Source organism: Ambystoma mexicanum, chromosome 6p, assembly GCF_040938575.1.
Source record: "Ambystoma mexicanum isolate Mex_15411 chromosome 6p, UKY_AmexF1_1, whole genome shotgun sequence".
In the NCBI taxonomy this organism is placed as follows: Eukaryota; Metazoa; Chordata; class Amphibia; order Caudata; family Ambystomatidae; genus Ambystoma; species Ambystoma mexicanum.
In genome coordinates this window covers 1,331,750,991-1,331,777,655 of record NC_090935.1, presented here as the reverse complement: position 1 = coordinate 1,331,777,655, position 26,665 = coordinate 1,331,750,991, and the positions used below count along the sequence as shown (strand labels likewise).

The 26,665-nt window shown below is 45.1% G+C and overlaps 1 protein-coding gene across 7 annotated transcripts in view; it reads right to left on the bottom strand.

The window, feature by feature from the left end:
• The window catches only part of ACO1 (aconitase 1), a 792,824-nt gene that overhangs the window by 288,884 nt on the left and 477,275 nt on the right, over nt 1-26,665 (bottom strand). The window lies entirely within an intron of this gene.

The window sequence follows — 26,665 nt, the reverse complement described above, 5'->3', positions numbered from 1 at the left end:
CTTTGGTAAAGGTCAAAATGCTTCTATGTTTTAAGCTGCACACATCACCTTAGAGTCAAGTGTGTCAGGGGTACTTTGCATCCCTTTTTTTTACGGTGTATGGTTAAAAAAACCTATACAATACATTTCAAACAAGATTCAAATATTCACCATATAAAACCGAATTGAAACAAGAGATTAAAAAAACCATGACCTCTTACATCATATGCTAATAAAGTGCTCGTATTCTCAGCGATTATACCCTGTTGGGGGGTGTGGCCCTTATCTTCCCTGAGTGGATTCCTGCCACTGTTACTCCCACGCAGATCTACTCCTCTTTTGAATGTCTTGTCTGCCGACTCTCTCTCTCCTAGCCATTCCCTTACCGTGGCTACTATCTATCGGCCACCTGGTCAAATCTCCTCCTTCCTCTCTGAGTGGGAGGACCTCTCCTCCTCACTCCTGTCCTCAACCACTCAACTCCTTCTTGGAGACTTCAACATCCACCTGGATGCCTCCTGTCCCCCCTCTGGACTCTTTCGCGACCTCTGACTCTCTCTCACTCACTCACTATCCTCCCGTCTAGGCCGACTCATTCTGCAGGGCACACTCTTGATGCTCTGATCTCCTCTGACCTTCCCCTCTCTGTCCCTCTCTCCACTCCTCTCTCTTTGAGTGATCACTTTCTCCTATCCTCCTACCTCACCTTCCCTACCCCACAGGCAAAGCCACCCTCATCATTGCCACCTTCCTTCTCGGTCATCCGACCCATGAAGCGTGTGTCAATTGAGGCTTTCGCTGCCACCTTCTCGCCCCCTCCTCCCCCTTCAGCTGACTCCCACCCTGAAACAGCCCTCTCCACTCTGCTATATCTGATGCTCTTGATATCCTTGCCCCTGTCATGAGAATCCGCCTGAAGCCCAAAGCCAAATGTAACTCCTGGTATGACTCTGATCTCGTCACCCTTAAACGCAAGTGCAGGGTGGCAGAGAGGAAATGGCGTGCTTCATGTTGATCCTCTGACAAACTGGCCTGCCGACTGCTCCAAAGGCAATACCGGCTCTCCGTTCTCTCCAAGATGAGAGCCCTCATCCAAGCCCGCTTTTCTGAGGCATCTAACAATTCGGTCGAACTCTTTAAAATCTGCAAGGAGCTGGCCAACCCTGCTGCAGTCTCTACCTCTCCTGTCCCCTCCCAGGCCCTCTGCACAGCACTGGCCTCTCACTTATCAAAAACTCAGGACATCCTGTCCTCACTCTCCTCCTATCACCTCCCCCCCTCTATTCCCTGCTCTCCCTCTGGCCCTTCTGCAGCCACTCCTCTCCCCTTCTCTGCCTTTCCTCTTTTTTCTACTGACGAGGTCTCGAGACAAGTCCGATCTATGAAAGTCTCATCAAAACAGGTCCACCCCTGTTCCTCCAAAACTATCAAGGACCACATCGACTCCTTGGCCCCTGCCCTTGCTGACTTCTGCAATCACTCCTTCGCCTCTGGAGTCTTCCCATCCCCTCTCAAGTACTCCCTTGGGCACCCACTTCTTAAGAAACCCTCTTCCGACCCCACCTGCCCAGCTAACTATCGCCCAATCTCTAACACTCCCTTCCTGGGCAAGCTCCTGGAGAAACTGGCCATCTCCCAGCTTAATCTCGATGCTGAATCTGTTGGTAGTCTTCATGACCATCAGTCTGGCTTCAGAGCCGCCAGAAGCATGGAAACTGCTCTCCTGAACATCCGTGAGGACCTGCTCTCGAACCTTGACTCTAGCACTCCATGTGTTCTCATTTTGCTTCAACTCTCTTCTGCCTTTGATACTGTCAACCATACCATCCTGCTCAACCGTCTCCGTGATAACCTGGGTATCACTGGTCAGGCTCTGGCGTGGCTGACCTTATCTCCAATCGACCCTCCCAGGTCCAACTGGGGTCTTTCCTCTGACATCTTTTTCTCTACCTGTGGTGTCCCCCATGGATCTAACCTCTCCCCCTGACTTTTCGACCAATATCTGGCACTTCTCAGCCACCGCATCGCCGCTCTCTGCCCCAACTTTCAGTGCTATGCGGACGATACCCAGCTCATTTTCAGGCTACCCTCGGCCTCCTCTTCTCCTTCCCTCATCTCAGACTGTCTTCCTGCTATCCAGGACTGGTTTGCCGCCAATGACCTCTGCCTTAATGCCAGTAAGACCGAGATTCTACTCATCGGCACACCCACTCCCTCCTTCCCTGCAGCTCTTTGGCCGGCCTCTCTTGGCCCTCTTCCTGCAAGGCAAAAAACCTCAGGGTCATCTTCGACTCCACACTCTCCTTCTCTCCTCACATATCCGACGTCTCTAAGAAGTCACACTACCAGCTACACCTCCTCAGAAGTATCCTTCCTTTCCTCTCCTTCCCCCAGAAGCTCTCTGTCTCTAGAGCCCTGGTTCTCTCGAAGCTGGACTACTGTAACAGCCTCTATCTAAATCTGCCTGCCTCTACTCTCCGCCCTTTGCAGCTCATACAGAACAGGACTGCGAGACGTGTTCTTGGCCTCAAGCCCAGGGACCGTATCTCTCCAGAACTGAAATCTCTGCACTGGCTCCCAGTGACTGCGAGGATCAAGTTCAAAACCCTCTGCATTGTCCACAAGGCCTTCTGGGCCCTTGGGCCAACATACCTTCAACTCTCTCTTCCTAAATATCTTCCTTCTCGAGCTCTTCGCTCATCCGCCTCCAACTCCCTCAGGGTCAGCCGCTTTTCCAAACAACGAGTTGGTGGCAGATCTCTCTCCGCTGCAGGGGCCTCCCTCTGGAACAGCCTTCCTGCCTCCCTGAAACTTGAGGAGAACCATCTCCGGTTCCGGAAGCACCTCAAAACCTTCCTCTTCGCCTCGGCTTTCTCTCCCCCTCTCCCCTGCTAAAGTTACTGAAACTGCAACTGGGCCACTCCGCATTCTCGGTCCTTGGCCCAGCCACTCTCCCCTGCACTGCCTCCCTGGCACCCCCTGCACTACGAGACTGTGTCTGTATCCCTACAGCCCCCCTTCCTTAGCACTTGTCTGCACTTACCTCGCACTTGCCACTAGTTGGCCCTTGTATTCCTGTATGCTATTAACCCTGTACTGCACTTTCCCCTCTCCCTTTCCCCCTTGCACTTTTCCTTTCCCCTCTACCCTTGCACTTGCGCGATCTGAATGACACCTGGCCTAGTAGGATCGTTGTCTGTCTCCCCTTGTCCCCCCCCCCCCTGCCTCGTCGCACCTTGAAACACTTGTGTATAGGTGCGTTACAAATGCCATATCATCTCATATCAATATTTTCAAGTGCCATCAATACTAATATTTAGAGAATTCAAATAGCCCAACCATAACTACTGAATTCAAGTGACCATCATTACATAGGTCCATAAGGCTTCACAATCAACAAAATCAGTTTTATGAATAAAATATCAAAAACGCTTCTATCTGAAAGTCAGACAATATACTCAAATTTGCTTCAATGTTTCAATATTAGTTCTGTCATTACAAAACCTACAACAAATATCCTTCTGCCATTGCTTTCTTCTCACTTAAACTTTCCGAGTGGGCCACAAATTAAAACAAAATCTCATCAAAATTAAAACCTTTCTTATTAGAAAATAGAGTCAGATATCCTGGTAAAGTACCAAGCTTTAAAAAAAAATATTTTTGTTATTGCATTTTAAAAACAAAACCACAATAAACACCACCACACAATGTCCTACAACATATTCTTTCATTTTCCAACTCTATCTACTTCTATTAAATCCCCACCAGCTTGCCTGTACATAACATTTTAATCTGCATCTACTTCTCCTTGTGCGGCCTGCATGTCCTCTTCATCACATTATGTGCAAACAAAGTCACGGTTAACGCTATCCATAGTTGAATATCCATTTCCAGTCCGGCTCTTTGTTCATTCGGAGCTTTTTCCCATACTCCAGTTTCTGCAATAAGCCACTTTTCCAACTCCCTCCACCATCCTGTTACGCTTGGCTCTCTAGCATCTTTCCATCTCATAGCTATACTACGCTTAGCTATTATATACATAAAACCTTTGATTTTATTTAGCGGTTTATCCTTTACATTCCTGTTAAATCTACCCAGCATTCAAGCCTCCGGGGTCTGGACATCCCGCTCTATACCACCTTGTGATGCCCTGTTTGCCACCTACCTCCCTAACCCCTGCACTCTGGGACATCCTAGAAACATGTGCACCAGTCCAGCATTTGCCATCCTACATCTAGGGCATTCATGACTTTTCGCACCCCTAAAGGTTGCAATAGTGGCAGGCGTTAGCTATGCTCTCTGCGTAATGTACAATTGTCTCAACTGCAGGCTGGCGTTCCTAGAGACCTTTTTAGGATACAACTTCACCTCCCCTCCATTCTTTATCCGCGAACACTTTTCCCAATTCTATTTCCCACCTCTCTCTTCACTTCAGTTCCGTTCTCGAAGCCCAGTCTATCAATACTTCGTAGATCCTAGAGACGGCATGTCCACCCTCTGCCACCACTAGCAGTGTCTCAGTATCTTCATTTTCTATAGTTTCAGCAATACTATTTGGCCATCTGTCTCGCAATACCTTCCTCACCGTGTTATGTAACAGGAACTGGCCATCATGTATACCCGTGGTTTCTAGTAGCCCTGTAAACATCATCAGCCCCTTATCTCGTAGCTCCCCCACTGTTGCCATCCCACATTACTCCCACCTTTTCCGTACCACCGCCCTGCTGCCAGGTTTACCTTCCAAGATTGCTATCGGGGCCTGCGGCGAGATCGGATCCACTAGTCCCATTGTACTACAAGCTCTTCTCCACACTCGGATGCCTAATTCTACCAGGTAAGCACATCCGGTTTGTACCCCTGCTGGAATCCAAAGTAGCTCTCTTTGGTACCTTCCTTTGATAGCCGGTTGCAACAGCACCGTTTGTCGTAGGATCGTCGCCCATCCACTGCACAACATGCTTTAGCTGACACGTCAGACACGGCTCGAAATTCGGTATCTTCAGCCCTCCGTGCTCGTCCGGTCTTTGCAGTGTACTCAGGGCCACCTTGTGCCTCCCTGCTTGCCATAAGAAACCCCTGCATATCTTTTCTAAGTCTCGGAAGAACTGCCTCGGGATGTTATACAGGACATTCCCAAAACAATGCATGAGCCTCGGCAGCGCCACCATTTTTTTTTTCAGCAGTGCTGCTCTGCCCATCAACGATAGGGGTAGCTTGCCCCAAAACTCCAGAGACTTCATCAACCCATTTTTGGCCATTACTGTATTAAATTTGTGTTCCTGCGTAGGGTCTCGATAAATGTTTATTCCCAACTACCTGAAGGAGTTCTTGCTCCAGGGTAGAGGAAGGATTGGTAAGTCCTCTCCCGCCACCGTCGCCATCGCAGCTAGTGGGAATAAGCATGACTTGCTCTTATTTATCTGGATTCCTGTCAGTGCACTAGAATTGTCAACACCTCCTGGATATATGGCAGATTCACTTCCGAGTTGCTCCGATATAGCAACAGATCGTCCGCATATATGGACACCACATGTTTCAGCCCCCTGTCTCTATCTCTGCATCTCCATATTCCTGCCTGCCTCATATACACAGCCATAGGCTCCGCCACAATAACATACATCATTGGGGACAGTGGGCAGCCCTGTCTAATACCTCTATGTAGTTGCCACGTGTCCGAGTATACGCTCCCAGTCCGGACTCTGGCCATTGGTTCGGTATATATAAATTGCACCCATTTCATGTACTGTGGCCCAATGCCAATCATTATCGTAGCATACACCCAATTCCAGTGCACTGAGTCAAAAGCCTTAGTTGCATCCAGCATACTCTTCCTTGCAACCCGCAATGTTGAAAATCATTGGTGCGATCTACTGAGGTTCCCAGTAATGTTCCCTCCCGGTACCTATTCGGTTTAATCCTGGTGGATCAGCACATGTATAACCCTGTGGAGCCTATTTGCCAAGATAGCTGTAATGATCTTGCGGTCTTGATTCAATAGTGACAGCGGTCTATAGGATCCACAGCCTGTACTTATCTGGTTTCAGTAGTGTCAAACTCTCGAGGAGTATATGTACCGTGTATGCCTCGTTGTACACCTTATCCATCAACGGCGCCAGCGTATCTCCGTAGGCTTTATAAAATTCACTAGGGAGTCCATCTGTGCCCGGGGCCTTCCACATAATCAACGTTCTAATGGTTGCAACAACTTCCTCCGGAGTTATGACTGCTCCCAGTGACTCCGCTTGAACTGCATCTAATCGGTGCGATGTAATAAGGTCTAGCACATACTGTAGGTCCTGCCCCCTCCCCCCCACACCAGGGCTTTTGCATAAAGTGCTTTGTAATAGTCAGAGAAAACCTCATTGAACCCCGCCTGCGTATTCATCTCTTCTTGGTCCTCATTCCAGATGGAACATATTGGGGTTCTGGTGTCATTTCGTCTACACAACCAGGCTAACATTCTCCCGAGTTTATCCCCTGGAGCATGGCTCCTTTCCAGGTATTTCGCATAGTTAAACTTCCCCAATCTGTCCCAGTGCGTTAGACATGCCTTTTTTAGTTCTATTACCTCCCCCATATGCTCCTTGCTCACCTTCACCTCCCTCTCTAATACTTTCAGCTTCTCTTCCACGCTCTGTAGTTCGTTTACAATAACTTTTTGTACCCCTCCCGACTCCGCTATCATTTCCCCTCTAATAACCACCTTATACGCCTCCCATACCGGGTGCACCTTTTGAACACTCCCCTCGTTTACTGCAATGAATTCCACCGTCCTCTTCCCAATGTGCTCAGAAAAGGATGTCTAGCAGTGCCTCACTTCTCAACTTCCACGTAGGTATGGGTGGTTTCGGGGGAGACATCCGCCATCGCACCACATGTGCGGAGTGATCTGATAGGACCCTGGCTAGGTATTCTGCTAGAACTCAACTTTGTGTTCCTCACTCGCAAACACAATCTATTCTTGTGTATACTTGAGGCGGGGCAGAATAATTAGAGTACTCCCTACCTCCCTCGTGTTGTACCCTCCATAGATCTCGTAACTGAAAGTGCTTCAGCAGCGAGTTTAACACCTTGGCTGGAGGAGACTGCCGTTTGTGCTTCCTATCTGATCTATCTATGGTCAGTTTCAAGGTACAATTAAAATTCTCTCCTCCAATCAATGTCCCACCTCTAAAGGGTCCCAACCCCTCATACAATGACCTAAAAAACGCTGTGGCATCATGATTGAGGGCATAGGTATTTGCAATACATATCTCAGGGTTTTCTAATATACCGGGCAATATTGCCATCCTGCCCTCATTAATTGTCTTAGTGGCCAATACGGAACAGAGGGATCTACCCAAATGAGACCCCCTCTTCCATATGTCGAGTAATTGGAACCTACCATCAATCCCACCCAACACCCCCACCAAGATTTTCGGTCTTTGTGTGACTGAGTGCATTTTTCTACAACAATGCTATTCCAACCCTTTTCCTCTTAATATAAATGTTCAGCCCCCATACATTCCACCTCATGATTTTTACTTCGTCAGCCATTATAACACCAAGTACGGGGGCATCAATGAGGCCACCAACCCATTGCCCGCCTCATTAAGAGTTCGGTGCCATGTTCCACCCTATAGGTCAGGCATCCCTTTCCCATTCCCTCACCCACAAACCCGCCCCCCCCCACATCCCCACACCAACCTAAACTGAAACTCAACCTGTCCAGCTGTGTATACCATGCTAGGACTTTCCCGTTTCCGCTCCATTCAGCCAAATCGCTAGACCAGGTTCCTGGTGCCCTAAAGGGTGGGCCCTATACTGTGGCCCTAAAACGACTTCCCAGGCGGCAGGGGGTGGGGGAGTAGCAGGTCTGCTCCCGGCGTTCCCTCTACCGTGCTTCTTTGCCCACAGTGTTGCTCTTGTTCTCTCTGGAACAGATCTTATCGCTCCCATTTTACTCCTACGTTTCGATCATCATAAGGCTTAAACATGCCTATATCCAATGACATACATCTTTCCATGTTATTGGTTCGGTCATAGCCAGCTATTCCGGTTTCTCCTCCCCTCTACTAGTGTGTTGAATCTGTTCTTGCGTGTCCGGTATCTGGGAACTGTCCATCCACTCATGTGCATCCGTTGGTGTCTTGAAGAAAAGAGCTTTGCCGTTATGCATCACCTTTAGCTTCGCTGGATATAACATGTACTTTAGACCAGCCTTCCTTAGCCTGGCCTTACTCGTGATTTACTTGGCTCTTCTCTTCTGAACCTGAAAAGTGTAGTTGGGGTACACAGATCTTCGCTGACACCCTTTCAGTTGTCCCTCTTGCTCTTGAGAAGGCCAGGATCTTCTCTTAGTCCTTGTAGTTTAGCACCTTGGCCATCACTAGCCTCAGCGGGGCACCCGGCGGCAGTTGTCTAACGAGGAAACAGTGAGCTTGTTCTATCGGGAATCCCTGCATAAATTCTTCTGCCCCTATTTTTTGTATCGGCATGTTCTCAATGAACGTGGTGGCATCAGACCCCTCCGCACCCTCAGATAGCCCCACAATCCTAATTTTTCTGCATGCCAGTCCTTCTGCTTCCTTAGCCCCGTCTTCCAGTAATTTGACTTTGTTGGAGAATGTCGATTACTTTCGTCGTCTGTACCTTAACCTCTGTTCTCTTTGACCTGCTCCTCCAATTACCCAGTGCCTTCTGCTATAGCTCTGACATCCTGCCGTAGCAATGCCACATCAATGGCCACTGCCTCAAATTTAGCCTCTAGTGTTGCTTGAAGTGTTGCGATAGCCACCAGGATCTTCTGCTGCCACGCATCTGCCATGTTTTCTGATAGCGATGCCTGCTCCTTGTTTGTAACACTCTTGTCTTCATCTCATCTGTTTGGTTGGCCTTTCGCAAAGGTTTCCAATGTGGTTTGCTTGTATTTGGTCTTGCCACCCATGGTCACCATCTCGCCCCGCAGGCCCTGTGGTGCCCTCAGTTTTGCTTGCTTCGAGGGGCATCAGTGTGCTCAGTCAGGATAATGCTAGTTGCAACGCATGCAGCCGCCTTCGCTCTTGCACTGTTAATGGCGCACTCCACAGAGTGTGTCTGCAGCTTGTCCCTTCGCCAAGTTTGTCTGCTCCGTTCCTGTGCACCAGCTTAGAAGAGCCGTTTCAGGGCTGGCCTACGTGGTCTTTGCCGTTGCGCCTGTTGCCACCAACCCCCTTTATCTTTATTTCTACCTTAGTGCCGTACCTCTCCTCGAGATCAGCACCCCATTACAGCGTCAGTCTTGAGTGAAATGGCATGCGTATTCGCCTCCGGACTTGGCCTTTTGAGGCTCTACCTAATCCCCTCCGATTTCCAGCAACCCAGATTTGCTTAGTGCTATGTTTCGTAGCCTGTGATTGGTTATTATATCCTGCACAGGTCTTTTATATGCTGCCTCGAGCCCACTCTACTCGTTCGACTGACTGATCTCTCTCATGCCCCCTCAAGACCACCTTGGCTCTGGGATTTACTTGAGCCTCCAGGCCATGCCCTGCTCAGTGTGTCTGGCGCTTCAAGGGGCAGGGGAGGGGGGGGGGGGTTGAGTGGGGGAATGGGATGCACCTACACCGTGGGCCACTGTGTGCCGTATACCATTTACTCCGCCAAGGAGAGGGTCTGCTTACCCTCCCAGGGGGTGATGCCTTCCTGGTCTCCTCGCTTGTGCAGCCTCAGTGGGGCAGCGCCCCAGTAGGTTTTGGTTGTGCGTCTCCCTTGGTCTGCCGTCTTTTTGCCTGCCACTGTTTTGTGCTTCCTCGCAATCCCAGCTGTGGCCTGCAGGCTCCTAACCGCTATTAGTTCCACGTTGTTCCGTTCCCCAGTGCCTCTGCTGGCTCATGGAGTGTAGTTCGCAGTTTAATGTCAGTAACCCTACTTAAGGCCCCAGGGTCTGTGGGCTACATTTCCACTCCCTCTGTGTGCCAGACTATATGCCGCCTCTCGTATCTTCTGTTCAGTGCCCTTTTCGGTGTTCAATTTGGGGAGAGAAATGCCTCTCGTTGCCGCCGGTGCTGTTCTCACTTGTGTGTTCCTTGCACCAGAGCTTTGCAGGTAGCAAGGCAGGCCTTCTTCCTTCTATTCTATTCTACGCTTAATAGCATGAGCACTGGGATTCACCCCCACAACTTTTAATAATCATCACATGACTGCTCAAATCATCAATCTTAAATCCCAATTTTCCTGATCTATCAGAACACACATTTACCTAGTTTATTACAGTTGTACCCCTCCTTTCATGATTAGTTCAAAGTCATCATATGAGTTAGGCAGTTGGACAGAGATTTGTACAATAAAGATAAATATTTCCACTCCGCTCTAATCAGCAATTACTTTAATACTAGTTCATATCTAATCGCTGTGATAGTTACACAAGAAGGTAGGTTCAAAACTATCCTCCATATCAAGACGTCCAAATAGCCAATCTTCGGCAAAACACTTGATTGCATTACTTCAATTCCATATAAGAGTTTTGGGACAGCTTTATCTTCATAAAAACGTATGAGTGGCAAAATGGAAAAATTACAAAACCTGCTATTTATTGCATGCATTTTCCCAGCCAAGCATTCCGCTTTTTGTTTTAAAAATGCCATAATAAAAACTTAACTAGATTTAAAAAATTGGGTACTCCATTTTCAGTGGCACTTACTTTATCCTGGTTTAAAATCCAACTAAAATTGGTCCCCTGTCTTGGCGAAGTAAAGTGCACAATCTTTGCTTTGTTTTTCACGCGTTATGCCTAGCAACTTTACTTTCAAATCCACCTGACAATGTTGTATAAGTCTTATTGAATGTTTCATTTCCTTCTGACGTTCCTTCACTGCTGAATCAAAATAGTGACAATGTTTACGAGGGTGATAAATCTTGAATTTGATTTATTATGGTTCAAAGTATCTAATTTCCAGTCATATGTGCTAGTATTCCAGCAATGGTTAATCTGATCATTAAATGTATATATCTGCAAAGTGTTTAATCTTGTTGCTGGATTTAAAATTAAATGGCTGCCTGTCACAGTCATGACCCTCAATTGCCAAGTCAAAAACAGCTCTCGACATGTTATGGTCACGAAACCGATTTCAAAATGCGAGCATAAAATGAATAACATGTGATTCTACGCAGATTAACAAACATCAGAAACAACAAATACATAATCCAGGATTGACTCCGATGCACCACGCTTCCAAGTGCTCTGTGCCGGAATATCCTTACCAACATTACCGTTTAACACTCTTGGACCCAGGGATGATCATTTCAGTTGCCATTGTTGACCATTTAACTCCTTTGCAGAGGCTTTAAGCCAATCAGTTTACTCGGTTTTCTGATTAAGAAAGTCTATAAATACACGTTGAATTACAATCACCAGCTATTAAAATATAAGCACTCAATCCAATTTTGCAGAAAACGTACCAAGTTTAAAGGAATATTTTCACATTACAAATACAATTGTGCCAGTAAATAACTAATAATCTGGTCATAATTTTGTTTAGGGGGCTATCAAGGGTCACTGCAAGAACACCCTTATGAATAAATGCACAGGTATTCTTCCCCACCAAGTGTGACTTTATTGCTAAGAAACCAGCAGACAGTCTACGCCCCCCACTTTTTTCAGCCTTTTGACAAAACATTGTAAAACCACCCACTACTGGATAGGTAACTAACCAGGTTTCCTGTAAAAGTACAATAAAGTGTGTTGTAGCAATGTTCCCAACTCCATACATTTGTAAATCAGTATTACACTGCTCCATGAAGTATACTATATGGTTTGCACACAGTTGTCCTGGAACCTACCTTTCCCTCAGCTATACCCTCTTTCAATAGAGGGATTCGGGGGGGAAACAATCATCCCCTTACCACAATTGTTTGCGCTTGTGGGTCATCACCTATAGGATATGAGAAGTTATCGCAACTAAATCAATAGTTGTTTTTACGGGCACTTTTTATGTTTGACAGTCTCCCAGAGAATTTCACTGTGATTGGCCCAGTCACTGTAAAATGTGATCCAAATAAAAACATTTCTACCCCATTTGAGGAAAAGAAATGCAAGTGATGCAGCAGCGGTTCACCTCTGCTGTGTCACTTGAAAGAAAATGCAGGAAAGACCCAGTCATGCAGTGTGCATCCTCTACCATGTGCCTGTTCAAAGCAGGTGCATGGGGTTGCCTAGTCTTCTGCACATTTAAAAGCGCATCATATGGGGCAGATGTTCAGGGAAGGGGAATTCCTAGCATATGAGGAACTGAGAGACGCTCTCGGGCAGGGGTCCCTCTCCATATTCGAATACTTCCGCTTGAAGGGCATCCTTTGTGACCAATCATGGGGCCAAAACTTGAAGAGACAGCTGACCCCCCCTTTGAGAAACTACTCAACACAGCGACCTCAAGGAAGGGGGCGATATCTGGAATGCACAAAATCCTGAACACTTAACTTAGCGGAGAGAGGCTTCCGCACATTTTGGAACAACTTGGCAGGAGAGGAAATCTCGGAGGACACCTGGTCAAGGATATTTAAAATAGCATTCCGCTGGAATTTATTCACAGCAGACATGGAACACAACTTCATGATTTTGCAACGGTGGCACAGAGACCCCATGAAGTTGTCAAAAATGTTCTCGGGAGTGTCCCCCGATTGCCCCAGGGGTTGTGACCAGGCCGGAACGAGGGGACACATGTGGTGGCACTGCCCAAAAGTACAGTCGTACTGGGAGAAGATAAGGGGTTGGATTGCTGAAGTCTCAGAGAAATTACTCCTCCAGAACCCTCTGATGTTATTGGGTCTCCCTCCGGAAGACATGGACATAAACAGGTACCCTAGAATGTGGGAAACAATGCTGAGGGCGGGAAGGGTGGCCCTGGCGCAGAAATGGAAGAGCCCGGAGACCCCCTCGAAGGAGGACTGGCTGAAAAACGTAAAGAATATGTTCTTAATGGACAAACTAACGGCAATGATAAACAATGACTCTGGCTCATTCCAAGCGAACTGGTATGGGGTACACCAGACCTGGGGATGGGACTTCACCGATGTCGGTAGGGGCCCCCGGTGGAGGCTGAAGGGGATGGGGTCAGGGAGGTCTGGGAGGATCCAAGGATGGAACGTGCGCCCACGGCCCAGGGGACGGTGGTCGGAACACAGCCATATAAGAAGTCAACGACCACATTCACTCCCAAGCTCCGGACACAAAGAGCTTTCAAGGAGACTCCCTAAACTGTGGCTCAAGTGGGATTAAAGTTATCAGGGGGAAGGGTCTGTATTGGGGTGGAGGGTTGAGGGGAGGGAGGGGCAGGGTTTTTTGGGCCAGTCGAATGTATATCCTCTGAACATGCATTGAGCCCGTTTGTTACATTAAAAAAATGATAATAAAACCAAAGTTTAAAAAAAAAAGCGCATCAGATTTGTAAATTCGGGACATACTTAAATATGTAGAAATTACCCCTGATTTGCGGAAATCCGCAAAGAGGTGAAAAAAGGCCATCTGAATGGGTGCATATGATGTCCTTTGTAGATTGAGTTTGTTTGGGCACATGTGATGAAATGTGCCTACGCGCATACCATTACTGGCGTCAAAAAAGTTGAGAACCAGTCTACTTGTGTCTTTTTAAAAAAGATGCCTTTTTTGCAAAAACTGCTATTTTTGCAGCATTTTACTAGAAGACTGGATGGTCTGTTTAGAGTATCCATGTACACTAAAATGGCTCTGCCACAAGACTTTGCCCTGTCCTTTGGCCATCTCATCTTTCGACATTCTTCATACAAGCTGGATATTCCATAAAAGGCAAGCCCATTCCCGAGCAAAGCAGCAGACTGCATTTGTGGCCAGATTTGTGGGCTGGGAATGTCAAGTCCTAGTCTATATCTTGGTCAGTTTGTGTGGCTGGGTAGGTGTGGTGGCCAGAGGTTATCCATGATTCGACAGCCCCTGCCAGTTTGAATGGTCCAGATGTAGATTAAATGATGAGAACTAGTTGCAAGTACAATTCCCTATAGTTTAGAAGTCCAACCGTAAGATGCATGGGGTATAGTGTCCAAAAGTCACACGCATGGGTTCTCCAAAGGGATGAAGTGGACTTTTGGTACCGATTCAGAATAATTTAAGTTCTGTTTATTTATTTTTTATTTCTGATATGTTGATTTATACCACACACTGAAGTTAAGCAACATTATACCAGAAGACTGGTAAGTTCACCTCCCTCTTCCAGACACAAGGCTAACTTCGGGACGGGATACTTGACCGTTAGGTAAGATTTTCATAGCAATAATAAATATTCCTGACCTGCGTCAACCCCAGAACTTTCTGCTTTTACTGGTGGATTATTTTCCCTTATATCGCTGAATGGGAACCTTTTCCCACACTCGCAGAATCTTTTACTCTTTTTATGGGTGTAATTTTTAAGACTATATATAATGTCTTTTAAAAGTTACAACCTTTTGGCAATAAGTGCTGATTGTTGCTGGGTTGCCCTAGGAGCTCCACTTTAATTTTCTCTGGCTAACCTTGTGAGAACTACAGTTCCCAAAGCTAGAAAGGATCTTTGGATCACTTTTACATTTTATTAGGGGAGACCAGCACCCCCTCCTTATGTGGAGTGCTGGGGAGATACCGAGTATCCCCTTTGTCATTTTGAACGTAACATTTAGGTTACAAGAGCAAACTCACCTTTCATGGCTGGTGGCGGTGAACCTTTTTATTAATTTGGTGCACCTTGACCGCAGGCTGTTTGCGCATCCCCGGTAAAAGCACCCATGTGTGCTCATGCTAGCCTTGTTTTTTTGCCATTTTAGTGTTCCTTGTCCTTTCTTGTCCTCCCCCACCCCCGACATCCATGGTGGGAAATTCCTGTGTGTGATTTTTATCTTCGGCGGGAGTCCTGTGGACTCCCCGCCCAGGCTCCAGAGTGTCTGAAGGTAGGAAGCAAGGGAGGAGTCCTAAACTCTGCAGCACTTTGTTGTCCAGCCTGAGTGTGCATTTCCAGTTCAAACTGGGAGGCTGGCTGTCCTCAAAGGATTGCCAAGCCCTCCAAAGTTTGAATTTTGCAAGGCTGTATGATTGGCTGGGTTCCTGCATAAAAGTCTGATCCTGGAAGCTGATGAGGTAGTTGACCTCTGGAATCAAAACCGAAGCGGAAGATTAAGAATTTGCGGCTGAGATGATTTCCAGCAACCTGAGAGCCTGCTGTGTAACCGCAGCCTGCTGAGCCCTTCCTTCCAATCGACCTTGGGACTCCAAAAAAAACGACCTCGACCCAGAGCCTGGTGAGTCCCACTACACTAAAGACCTGCATTTTGAGCCATCCCACCACGTGCTGCGATCCTGCAGGACTGCAACTCCCTGGGACCTTGAGCCATTGTGCGGTGCACGGTCTTCCAAATTCCAAAATAACGTTGAAACTTCGTGGGCATCCAGCTGGATCTCCAGAGGCACGATTCCAGTCTGAAAGGTCCCCTCACCAGAGTGCTGGACCTTGCAAACTACGAGAATCCGACCAGCAATATTCGGTCTTCTTCTTTGCTCCTTAAAAACGTGAGCTAAATATGAGCTCTATTGTCCTCTTTTTTTGGGGGCTGTGCGGCAGAGAACAAAATACAAGTAACAAAATGCCAACACACAGCTACCCTCCTTTACACGCTTAGGTCTTAAATAACTACAATCAAAAAATGTCTGGTATTGTCATAACCAATATCACTATGGGTACACAGTAAGTGATTAAAAAGAATTTAATATTTTAATCATTTTTAATCACTTACTGTGTACCCATAGTGATATTGGTTATGACAATACCAGAAATGTTTTGATTGTAGTTATCTAAGACCTAAGCGTGTAAAGGAGGGTAGCTGTGTGTTGGCATCTCTTTGTTACTCCTTAAAAAGGTGCCAAATTCACAGAGCTGCATCCAGCCGTGAGGAGAGCCTTTCCTGTGATCCTTGCTGTAAATGTCCTTCCAGTTTCCGGTCTTCTGCATGAAGGAATTCAACAACCAGGTTTTGGGCTGCAGATCCTGAAGTCCTCCTGCTGCAAAATCATCTGTTCTGACTTGGGTATTCACTTACCTTAAGTCTCCTAAGATTCCTGTGTAGTTTTGGGTTTTCTGTGATTGGGAGTCCTCTCGTCCAGTCCCCAGTTCTGAGAAGCCATTGGACCATCAACTAACTCTAAAGTAAAGTACTCACTTTTTCTAACAGTCTTCCTTAGGAACTCTGACTTGCTACTTAAGAACCTAACCTGACCTGACTTTGCTGTTGGACACTAGATCGTAGTAACCCTCCTTCTGCCACTGAGAACACTCACGTTCCAAGACTAAGGGAAAGACTTGTAAGGATTGGGCCTTTTGCCTAGAAAAGAGATAGTGTTTAAAAGTTACTTACTTGCAAAAGAAGTTGGTTGGTAACTAACTGATTGAAGAGTTACAAAAGTTATTACTTGCCTTAGAAATGTTGTGCCATTCTGAAAAGTATATGCAACCTTTCTTTCCTTAGAAACTGTTTTGTGTTTCTAAAAGAAAGTAGATGTAAGCGTATATGAATTACTCACCTGTGATTTGGTTGTGCCTTTTTCCAAAAGTAATGCTGTTGGTTTCACTTCACTATTACTGTTAGGATAAATGTACGAGTGACCCCAACCCGGTCTGGCTTCCCCCGACTTGCTGTTAGCCTGTCCAGAATAAGTCTGTCTTAGGTTTTACCTACCTAGAATAACCTCAAGTCATACATACAGAGGAGCATGGGGTTTTGCTTTCCCTGGTCTGTTTTAGACAGATGCAAAAAGAGTCTTAGGTTTACACCTGCCTTTAAGTTGCTTATATCTCCTGTAAAAGTACATAGGTTTTACTTACCTTGAGTATAGCTTTATTATTCTAAAATAAGTTAAAGTTATTGCTTCCCTTAGTCTGTGAACTGAAAATCACCTCTAATTGAATAATTACACCTCCAAGGTCCAACTCCCCTAGAATAACTTATCCTGAATCAGAGTTATAGGTTTATACTGTTCAGAGAACCAGTTTTTCAATAGATCAGAAAAGTATATTGTCCAGTTGATATTACTATGTGATTTCTTGCTGGGCATCACAGTACAACTGATGGGGGTCTACTACGCTTGTATAACTGAAAGTAATCTAAAAGTAACTATTGGTTTTGACTTCCCTAGAACTCCAGTTATGTGTTTTAAATAAGGTCATTTGCTTTGGTCTCTGTACCTTCAAGCATAGTGTTGTGTTTTTCCATAATGTGTTCATATGATCTGTTGTAGTATTAATCCCCCCCCCAGATTTATCTGGGCCTACTTGTATTTAAATACACCATTTATTTGTACAATACGTAGTGTTTCAGTGTTTCTTTGGACCATTTGTATTACAATTTCTTTGTACTGATTATACAGCCCTCTCCCCCTCCTATGATAAGCCTGTCTGCTCGGTCTACGCTACCATGAATTTAGGTGGTACACCCTTATACTAGGAGTGGAGTCTTGTACTGCCTCAGCTGAATGGTTTTACAAAGCGCTTAGTTGGACATCAGAAAAACTGTCCTACATTGACTCAGGCTCGACAACCAAAGGTAAGTAAGAGGGAGATGGGACACAAAGGGCTTTGCACCACCACCCCCACTGCCGCCCGACTCCGATTTTTACAGGGATCACAATGGTTTGTTTATACTGGGGGGGGGGGTGTTGGGACCCTCTTTTTTGTTGTAGGGGGACCTGTGTCATGAGGGTAATCAACTAGACAATACAATGAGGACTCAGGCTACCCCTCCCTCCCGACACTTAGAGGTGTTTTTACAACACAATGAAAAGTTAGTGCAATTTAATTTGTGTCTGCATATCAATAGATTACCAATATTTTGTTATACAAACGGATTCTTTATTTTTTCTCATTTCTTGAGTTTTAAAAACCTACTGGAGGCTGTTAACATATATGTACATGTGTTGCCAAGTTAGACAAGTTTTCCTGGTGCCCACATTGGTTTGTCATATTACACAGTCATATCACGTCACTATGATACGTCAAAAAACACAGTGAGAGGATTAGTACTTTGGGTGACTTCGAGTGTAGCATTAATAACCATACACCTATCAAGTTGACAATTCGTGTTTCTAGCATGAACAAAGGTCACTATTGTTCTGATGCTTTCCTCAGGACTGGTAGAAAGAAGGGGGGGCTGTTAGTGTCTTGTACTGCCACGCCATTTGTAGGTAGGATAGGGAGTCTGCGCTTATTTCTGTTGTGCCACGGGTCTGCATTATTTCTTTTATCAGGTGCCTTCAATGCGCTGTGGTTGAAAATGTCATCTACTCAGTGTGGTTCAGATGACTCGCGTTGATGCCATTTCTTGGTATCTTGGCCAATTTCACTGCATCCAAACCATTTGGTTCTCCCACTAGGGGTCGTGCTTCAATCTACCGCAATTGGATAATTCTCAGCTTTGTTGTTTACGTCTAATGCAGTGCACTGTGTTTTCACTGTGCTACTGATGTTATATAATGGCAAATACGCTTCCTTTTTAAAACCTGTAACAATGATTAGCGAATTTGTGGCCTTCACTTTGCACCATAACATTGGACAGTACCCTATATAAACACACCAGGCATGTGGCGATGGGAGCATGTCATGCACCTTCCCTAGCCAATGTTTTAGGGGGGGAATTTGAATACACTCAAATGTTGAAATATCCAGAAGTGACCAATAAAGTACTTACCTGGGTTAGATACATAGACAATATCTTGCTAATATGGAAAGGTACCTCAACGCTAATCAGGTTGGTATAGAACAGATTTTGGAAATCAGCAACAATCATATCACTTTTTTGGATTTACAAATGAACACTGAGCATGCCGAGTTATATACAAAAATATGTTGGAAAGAAACTGAAGTGTACTCAATCCTACACTCTACAAGCCGTCACAAGAAAAGTGTAATAGATAACATACCAAAAGGTGAATTTTTACGTGCCAAACGAAACTGCAGTACAATAAGCGATTATAACACTGAAAAACTACTGATTGAAAAGAGATTGAGAAAGGGCATAAGCTACAAAAATAATTTGTGAGGCCAAGAAAAGAGCAGATAATGTGGATAGAGATATGTTAACCCCCAGAACAAGATCCCAGAATGAGAATAACAGGAGAATGATTACACAATTCACAAGGGAAAACAAGTTATCCATTTACAAAAACATTGGCCAATTTTGCAACTGGATGATGACTTAAATTATATTGCAGACAAACCTGACTTTGTATATATTGGGGCTCTTACATTGAAAACGATCTTGAGTCCAAGCTTTAAGACCAGCAATGCGGACTTGTCACAGAGGTGCTGTAAGTGGGAAGCTGGTCAAGGGCTTTAAAGGCATGGTCTAGTAAAAATGTTTATTGTCCCTACGGGTCGGCCATGTTTTTTTAAGCCTAAGTGGCTCGATTTTAGAAAACTTTCCTATAGACCTTACCCGAGTTTTCGTCCATTAAACGCACGCGAAAACAAGCACCAGGGAGCCGGCATTTTCTGATAATCCTATCTTTTCCCCCCATCGCCCTGGCTGACCTGCTTTTGCTGCACTAAATCAATTCCCCCGCCCCTGAGCCTGTCATCAGCAGACTCGTACCGCCCATTTCCCAACGCCAAAGCAAGTTTCGTGTCAACATTCGCTGCGCTTAAGCTAATGACGTGTCGCCATGTAAATGGCAGGACGCCTCTTTCCTCAAGTATAAACAGATCGTTTCACAACACACAGCAGCAGATTTTCGATTCCATTCCTCTCTCTGTGTTACTTTGAGTATTCTGTGACTCGTTTCAGTGCTCTGGTCAGCTACCATCGCCGCTTGTAGCCCGTGTGAACACCTGTACCATCTCGGTAAATTATTTTAACGTTTACCACACAATGGCTACAATAATGCCCTACATGTACGAGCCCGAGTATACCGAGGAGGAACTACTGGAAAGGGAAGCATGCGAAAACGATGGGGATTCGGACGGCAGTTGGCAGGACGAATCAACAGATGAAGAGCCTGGGCCTAGTCGAATGGACGGCGTCTCCACCTGGTGCACATGCAATCGGTGCAAGCTAATGCCAACTGAGGACGAGAATTGCTGCTGCCGAGAAAACTCGGGATGCCTGGCCTACATTTCGGAAGGCGAACAACGACCGCAATGCATCACCGAGCTGCCAGACTTCAGGGCAGCCTGCCTCACACGGGCCGTGTTGAGAATAATGATGGTGCTTATGCACGAACTTCGCGCAACTGTTCGTCCTCGTAATCCGAGTAACGAGTAAGTATACTCTGCTTGTCATGCCACTCCTATTTCATGTTCTTCTACTATATCCAAAATTACATCTACATATCATTGTAACGTATGTAAGTCGTTCAATAGTGTGCATTGTCTAGATAGCATTTGTCCGTGCAGAATGACATTAGTTACAAGAATTGTCATTGACAACAAACTTTTATTAAACTTATCTTAGTCATTTAAAAACAGTTTGTTTCATTCCTTTTCACAGGTGGTACAGGCTGGTGGCCTATCGTTCCTTTACATGGTGGCTCCACGGGAGGCTTGGACACCGCGTTCGAAGAGTGATACCCGCCTGTGCCGTTCGTGCCATTAGAGAAACGTTCCCGAGTGACAGCGGTCAGTACAGGGGATTTTCTCTCGCTGTGCTGCAGCCTGACCTGTATAATCTTTAAAGTCTTGTATTTTTGTGTCATGAAAATAAGATACAAAATAAAACACCACATATTTTAACAACGTTTGTTTCGATTTTTTAAATGAATCAAGTGTCTCTCCATTCAAGGATGGACGTCAGACATCTGTGCTCTGAATGGGTGAAGGTCTGGTCGCTGTGAAGCAGGGTGGTCACTATCCATCTAAGCTAACATAACATTCTCGATAATGCATGCACTAAATAACACTTGTTCAAAGTCTTTCAGTAGGTTATGTCTCTATAAAGTCACACATATATCTATACTAACAATTACCATTGGATTATACAGGCCTTAGGGTCTTGACCACTATAATACACCGGTTGAAGTGTGGGTCTGTGCTCACAAGAATCTCCGGTATGTGGCATTTGTTATTGATCAGCAACGATATACTATCATTGATATAAATGCGATATAATATATATTGATATAAAGGCGGTTCGCGCCAGTGGATGAGGGCTGGCATGGGGGGCTGTCAGGGGCGCGAAAGGCCAAGGTGTCAAACTACATGTACACTTCAAAAGGTGTCCCACGCCAAGGGGCTATCGGTCACATGGCTTCCTCAGACCCCGTGTCTCCAGCCAGGCCTCCCCTTGAAGCAGGCCACCCCCATGCAATCCACATAAGTGTCTCCATTTAGAAGTCTTCCTGTGCCTTATCTGCACGCCCCAGGGCCATCCATCCCACCCCCCTGTATCAAAGGCGGTTCGCGCCGGTGGATGCACGCTGGCATGGGGGGCTGTGACGGGCGCAAACGGCCAATGTGCCAAACTACATGTACACTTCAAAAGGTATCCCACGCCAAGGGGCCATCGGTCACATGGCCTCCTCAGACCCCGTGTCTCCATGCAGGCCTCCCCTTCAAGCAGGCCGCCCCCCTAATACCACGACATACATACGTCATTCATTCACAAACACACCCCAGTTTCTAATACTTTAAAAACCACTCGATATGTCTCATGAGAACATCTTTGTGCTTTGCAAGTCAACTCCTGAACGTGCTACCTGGGAACCATTGAGAACTATGCTAATCTGCTCGTCGTCGTGCTATCCATGAACTTTTGTGACCGCTTTGAGCATACCCATCAGTGCGCTACCTGTGGCCATCCACCTATTCACCTATTCTGTTAACTGCTCTGCTTGCTGAATCCAACTGTTTGTTGGTCAAGGTAAGGCCATGTTTCCTGGTCATATTTCGCAGATTTTTAAATTTCCATCTATTTGCGAGTAGAGTACCCAATAGTGCTATGTTCATTGGTCTCATTGCTATTGACTTGAATTTCCATTGCTATGCTATCAATAGATCTATTTATTTCATCTGTGTCAATTGTCATCGAATTGCATCCTTCGGGGGTCCAGTCTATGATGTAAGCATGTTTCCTTCTCGTGCAATACAGAACATCCAAGGGATGAGTCACATGTTCAGTTTTTAGTCACATCATTTATACATTTCTGCAACTTATGCAAATACTAAGCCGCACATAATGAACTGGTATAGTTCCTGCGACCAAAACAAACCTTGCATTGATCATTGTATGATTCATTTACTTTTGTATCAAATCTTTATTCTTGAAGATTGTATAAGAACGTTGATATTTACTTTTCAGATTTATCAACAATGCCTGCCTGTTCGATTAGCGGTTGCCCTTCGAAGACCCATGCGAAATCTGAAGGCACTACAATGCATGTATTCCCGAAAACTGTTGATCGAATAAGAGAATGGGTCAGACATTGCGGATATCCACTGGATGAGCTGGAAAGTAGAGTCCAACAAGTCTTACAGGACAAGAGGGGTGATCGATACCGCATCTGCAGCCGGCACTTTTCCTTGGACATGTACACAACATCTTGGGTAACGAAGAAGAATAAACGGCGAACGACACGGAAATTGCTCGAAAACGCTATTCCCACTCTATTCGTCCACATTCCGCCACCGGTGAGTCAAGTGTCCGGATTTAGCTTTAGGCCTTGCGGTAGTGTGTAGGTATCCGAACGGATTAATTGATATTCTAGGTGTTCTATCCCTTGTAATAATTTCGATATTGATATGATTGTATAGTTTTTTGAATAATGACATTTACCAATACATTTTTTCGATTTCATAACCCACAAACGCAATGTATATATATATGGGAACAGGGAACTGTGCTGTATTGAGCATTTTTCAAGTATTCTGTCGCCTTACATGGCTATTTTTAATATTGGCATTTCATTATCAATCATTAATTTACCTTTACAACTTCTTGACTATCCCTTGAATCTGAAGCAAGAACATTCTACATCCTTGACGTGGTCGCAGTTATCAACCACTTCTAGCGCGTATCAGGTAATCTTACTAGGCTAATCCGCTACAGACCTGTTTTATGCATGTCAAGTAATATTCTTATTTTATCGTGTAATCATTTTACCGAATGTTTGGTTAGTGCTTTCCAATTGATATACACCTTAGTTATCGTCCACTGGTGTTTGTTTTCGGTTATAATTAGTGTTATCTATACTAATGCAAGTACTGTCTTTCAGAGAGATGCTGAAGCGTCCGCCACATCTACAACATTTCTAGATGTTCTTCAACGGCAGGAGGTATGGATACTGACAGCTCCATCGAGCGTCATCAGAGCTAGAATTCTTGTCGTTTGATTGTTCTACACAATGTTTCATTCGTGGTTAGCCGTTGATATGTACCTGTGCTGTCGACCCCAGGTGTGTGTTATGTTTTCACTATTGTAATCCTCACTAATGCAAGTACTATGTTTCAGGCAGTTGATGCAGAGCCTGACATTCAAGTAATTCCAGGGGAAGTGGAAGCGGGACCATGCGTAAACGAATCGGCGCAACATCTTTCGGAAGTGCGCACTACATTTGCAACATCGATAGATATTCTTCAGCAGCACGAGGTATGGATAATGACAGCTCCATCATGCGTGATCATATAACGTGATTCCATTTGCTATACATTCTTCCCTATTAACGCAAGTGCTGTGTTTCAGGGAGACGACGAAGCTTCCACTACAATCACAACATCCAATTTAGATGATGTAGATGTAAATAAATCGGAGAAATAAGTCGATGAAATGTGATCATATTTAGATTTTCCTTGATTCTTTTGGACAATGCATCATTTGCGGTTATCTCTTTATATGTACCTGTGCGTTCGACCCCAAGTGTGTGTTATGTTTCCAATATTGAAAACCATACTAATCCAAGTACTGTGTTTCAGGGAGATGCGGATGCCTCTTCTCCAATACAACCATTCATGGCAGTCCATGCAGAGCCAGAGGTATGGATACTGAGTTCCATCGAAATAGATCATCACTGGTCGAATACTTGTCCTTTGATTGTTGCACACAATGTTTAGATCGTGTTTGGCTATTGAGATGTACCTGTGTGTTCGTCCTCACGTGTGTTTTGTGCTAACAATATTTTGATACATAGTAATGAAAGTACTATGTTTCAGGGAGACGATGGAGCCCCATTCCGTGCCGTCTATGGGGATACAGAAAATATAGTCGTTGCAGCGCAAGAGGAAGGGAGGACATGGGGAAACGAATCGGAGCTACAGCATGCAGATGTTGAAGGTCGAGTCAAAAAAGTTGCAAAGAAAAAAAAACAAAAAAAGGTTAGTTACAAACAGTTCATAACTTTAAAAAAATGTTTGTGCTGGGGACTATTTTATGTTTTTTTCCAGTCAATTCTACTACACTTCATCTTGTGTTTAAACTGAACATCCCTTTTCCAACCTCTCCTCCAGTTACCCGTGGGTGTCAGAACTGTACACACACAGACAGTGAAGCGAATGAGAGCTGTGGCTTGCCAGACCGTGTACACTATGGAGGAACTATTAATTGAGGCGAGGCGTGTTCAGGCTCGAGATGCTCATGTCCAATGGCCAGAACATGAATTAACTGTTTGGAGACTACAGCAAAGTCGCATTGGACCATAGCTACAGTGCGACCGCACCACCACAAGAAGATGTTATTGAATGAATTGAAGATAGCTCTGAAGTAGTTGCAGATCAATTTACACAATCTACACCCGCCAAAAATTTGCCACCAAAAAACCTGTCGACATTGTTGTGTTCTCTCAATGTTGAAGTAATAGATGTCGAAATGACAGAGAATGAACCAGCCGCAGCATCCATAGACGCATCAGAACTTGATATCAGCGATATTACTTTCCAATGTGTTGAAATCTCCACAACGTCACAGGCCGAAACAACGTTGACGCAGGATGACAGTCTAATGAAAGAGAGCAAATACATTGTATTCGACAGTTGTTTGATGGAAATGATAAGTATGCTGAAATGTGTGCATTCCATTAGAGGGAAAGTATATAGGAAGCCATTGATTAATGTGACTCGTCAAATAAAAGGCAGTAACGTCAAAATAAATGCTGCCTGTAGATTAAATCATAGGTTCTCATGGTCTGCACAACCGATGCTGGGGAAACTGCCAGCAGGCAATCTACTGTGTGCAGCTGCATCACTTTTTAGTGGCTCCAGTTTTAGAAAGTTAGAGGCTTTCTTTCAGTTTGTGGGACTCCATTTAATTTCTAAAGCGCTGTACTACATATACCAACGTGATTATCTGTTTCCGGCCATTAGTGATGCTCGGAAAATTGAACAATTGTCTCTAGCAAGTACAGTCAAAGGCAAACAATTTAAGCTAGCCGGCGATGGACAGTGCGACAGCCCTGGATTTTCTGCCAAGTACTGCACCTACCACTTTCAGGACATGGATAGTAAGAAAATTGTGAGTTCGGTGGTCGTGCAGGTAACACAATGTACATCGTCAGTTGCCATGGAGAAACTAGGATTTATAAAATCAGTGGAATATCTACAATCAAGGGGAATGCACATCGACCTCATAGCCACGGATAGACACGTTTCAATTGCCAAGACAATCAGAGAACAGTTCCCATATATTAAACATCAATTTGACGTATGGCATCTTGCTAAATCAATCAATAAGAAAATCTCGGCTGCAGGGAAAAAAAAAGGTTTTGAAAGTATTTTGCAGTGGTCACATTCTATCACCAACCATCTTTGGTGGAGCTCAAAAACTTGTGAGGGGTCAGTGGAAATACTACTTGAAAAATGGCGGTCACTGATGCACCACTGTACCAACGTTCACCGCTGGACAGCAAATGAACATTTCCACCAATGAGAACATGGCCCTTTGTCCCTAGAGGAGGCATGGAAGAAGAAGTGGTTGATTCCATCTTCACCGACACACAAAGCCATTGAGAAGATTGTTTTCGACAAAACTATCAAGAGATTTGAGAGGACTGACAGAATTCCGTCACACAGGAGATTTGGAGGTGTTCCACAATATGTGCCTAAAGTACAGGCCAAAGCGCTTGCATTTTAGCTCTCGGGGCATGAAACATCGCACTCTACTAGCGGTCTTGGCCCATAACAGCAATGTCGGACGTGAACAATCTAGGACTAGGGGTAAAGTAAGGATGCCTCGCTACACTAAGGTGTTTTCAAAACGAAGTAAGCAATGGGTGATCAAACCAGTCTATGATGAAATGCAGTTCGACTTTGTGAAAGGCCTTATTGTTGCTGTGTTAGAGAAGCACAGATATGGAATTTTGGACGTTTCTGTGCAGAGCAGTGATCCATTGCCACTGAACATTGCGACTGTGCCATGCCCACCCAAAGCACAGCCGATTGTGAAGGTCAAATCCCTGTTTAAATAATTGCAATACAATTGTCTTTTTGTAAATAAATGTTATTGTACAGTGTACCTGGAAACCTAACCCCTACCTTCACCATCATGGGTGGCGAACAAGCTGGGTGTCATCTTTGAATTCTCTCTATTCACCTCACATATGTGTAGTATATATTTTTCTCATGTCTCATCTCACGTAAATGTAAATGCTGCGCACTGTTAAGGAAGGGGAGGCTTGCGTATTGCAAATAATAAAACAAACAAACAATAAATCTCACTTTTAACTCAACTCCTGTGGTACTTTATACTTTCCCTGACCTTCCGC